The following is a 3,236-nucleotide window of genomic DNA, read 5'->3' as shown; positions in this document are numbered from 1 at the left end:
GAATGACCACCCTAGCTTATAATCAGCTATTGTGAGAACTAATAGCTGTTAGGGCCTATGTTTAATTTATGTCTTGTTCCATTTTCAATTCACACTGACAGTTTTAGTACCCATATAGGGACAAAAACATCTCACCACTGTATAAGCCCTCCTCTTCTAAAAGTCCATGTTAAAACCAGAGTGCAGGTTTCCCAGGCTCTATGCCTTGAGTTGCAGTAGTGGCATGTGAGGTGACAGCAGTGACTGCAGCACGATTTTCTCCCTACTGTGATCATTACAGTCCTATAACTACCTTTAGCAGCATTCTTCCTGAGACCTACCAGCCCAATGTCAATGTGAAGATTGCCCATGCTTCATACATCTTCCTTTTCTGCTAGCATTAGGAGAAGCATGGTCTTACTGGCAATAAAAGAAACTGTCCTCAGGACTGTTACAGGACGTGTCTATTTCTATAAAACATTTATAAGATAGTCAAGGGCACCACAACAATTTTGTAGGGTTGTGATACTGTTGAACTAGAAATATAGAAGTTGAGCTTCAAATACAGAGGAAAGAAAGAAAACAAATGGCTATAACAATATTGATCTGTCTAATTTGGTTCTCTATTATATAACAGAAAAAATAATAGTGCTCTAAATGACTCAGTACAGTTGCTATAATTAAGAGAGTTATAAGACAAGCCTAAGAGATATTATTAGAAAATACTGTAAGTACATATTTCAGTAATGGATGGATTCTCCATGAATGAAAGTGAACTGGGGAAGGCTTCTCATAGAGGACCATATTTGAATGTTATAAGAACAGAGGCTCCTTCAGTCCTTCCCCTAACTCTTCCACTGGGGTCCCCAGCCAACCAAAGCGTATACAAGGAGGGATCCATGGCTCTAGCTACATAGGTAGCAGAGAATTGCCTTATCTGGTTTCAATGGATGGGAGGCTCTTGGTCCTGTGGAGGCTTGTCCCAGTGTAGGGGAATGCTAGGGTGGTGAGGCAGGTGTGTGTGTGTGGGGGGGGTGGTTGGGGAGCACCCTCATAGAGGTAGGGGAGGGGAGAGTGGAAATAGGATGGGGAGTTGTGGAAGGGAAACCGGGGAGGGGGACAACATTTGAAATGTAATTAAATAAAATAACCAAGTAAAAGAGAACAGAGGCCATTCATTAGATGATAAATGGTCATTTCAGGTTTAACAGTGGGTTAGGACACTAGAATTTAATCATTTCTGCTGCTGCTGAAGCTGCTAAATCTGGAAAGAAAAGTGATGGATCTAGAAGACCATTTGGTTCACAAAAGGATGGAGGTAGATATGAGGCATAGGAATCATAGAGATCCTTAGAATAAACAGCAGGAAGAATGTGGCAATGGGATAATAATAATAGTAGGTTATATTTTGCCATTCATGCAATGTTATACTTATTTTCAGGACAATAAAATAATTTTTCCATGTATAATTTTATCCATTTAATGTTAAGTACTTAAAATGAATAAATAGGGAAACCCACTGATCAACTATTCATTTTAAAACCTTTTTATTGTTTCCTTATGAATCTCACATCATGTACCACAATCCCACTCAGCTCCACATCCCTCTGAATCTGCCCTTGCAATTTCCCCCCGCACCCAAGATAAATGAATAAATAATATCTTGCTGTGGAAGCTGCATTGTTCATGGTGTGTCACACAGCGTACACTTTAGCCCAAATAGATTTACTTGTGAATGTTCATTGCAATGAGTCATTGGTGTGATTCAAGGCCTCTGGCTTCTGCTACACTGTCAATAATGAATCCTCACTGGAACTCCTCTCAGATATCCTGTTGCCCTGTGCCATGGAGATCTTATAGCTTTGGTTCTGCTGGATGGGTTAGATTTTGGGGTGAATCTAGTGATTGCCATATCCAGAGATCCATCCCATGATCAGCTTCCTAACGCTGACACCATTGCATACACTAGCAAGATTTTGCTGAAAGGACCCAGATATAGCTGTCTCTTGTGAGACTATGCCGGGGCCTAGCAAACACAGAAGTGGATGCTCACAGTCAGCTATTGGATGGATCACAGGGCTCCCAATGGAGGAACTAGAGAAAGCACCCAAGGAACGGAAGGGAACTGCAACCCTATAGGTGGAACAACAATATGAACTAACCAGTACCCCGGATCTCTTGTCTCTAGCTGCATATGTATCAGAAGATGGCCTAATACGCCATCACTGGAAAGAGAGGCCCATTGGACTTGCAAACTTTATATGCCCCAGTACAGGGGAATGCCAGGGCCAAAAAGGGGGAGTGTGTGGGTAGGGGAGTGTGGGGGGGTGGGTATGGGGGACTTTTGGTATAGCATTGGAAATGTAAATGAACTAAATACCTAATTAAAAAATGGAGAAAAAAAAGATTTTGGGGTGAGCCAACTCAAAGCCCTGGATCTGTGTCTGGGTGGTAGCTGAGCTGGTCTACCTACCAGCTGTTCTGCTTTGCCCTGGTGGTCTAGGTGTGAGAGAGCTGTCCAAGATGGAGGTCCTGTCCTTCACTGGCTGCAGCTATTCTTAATAAACTTCTGTTTAGTCACCTTCTAGTAAGTTATGAACTTAAAAAATAAAGTGGGCGTAATGATACTTACCTGCCATTTCTATAATCCTGAGGCTAAAGCAGAAGGATGTAAATTTTGAAACCAGCCTGGGATATAGAAATGGTTCAGACTAGCTTTTAATACGATCTCAATAAGGTAAAAACATAAGAATGAAAAGTCATAACTCCTCTTAACTGTGTATATGTGTAAAACAAAAAGATACTGTATCCCACAAAGCCACAGGGTACTGGACACGTGGATAATTATTGTATACAATGTACACGTATTGTTTTTTGTTTTTTTTAATATTTTTTATTACGTATTTTCCTCAATTACATTTCCATTGCTATCCCAAAAGTCCCCCATACCCTCCCCCACACTCCCCTACTCACCCATTCCCACTTTTTGGCCCTGGCGTTCCCCTGTACTGGGGCATATAAAGTTTGCATGTCCAATGGGCCTCTCTTACCAGTGATGGCCGACTAGGCCATCTTTTGATACATATGCAGCTAGAGTCAAGAGCTCTGGGGTACTGGTTAATTCAACATGTTGTTCCACCTATAGGGTTGCAGATCCCTTTAGCTCCTTGGATACTTTCTCTAGCTCCTCCATTGGGGGCCCTGTGATCCATCCAATAGCTGACTGTGAGCATCCACTTCTGTGTTTGCTAGGCCCC

The sequence above is a fragment of the Mus caroli genome, chromosome X (genome assembly GCF_900094665.2).
Source record: "Mus caroli chromosome X, CAROLI_EIJ_v1.1, whole genome shotgun sequence".
In the NCBI taxonomy this organism is placed as follows: Eukaryota; Metazoa; Chordata; class Mammalia; order Rodentia; family Muridae; genus Mus; species Mus caroli.
This window is presented reverse-complemented; position numbering follows the sequence as displayed.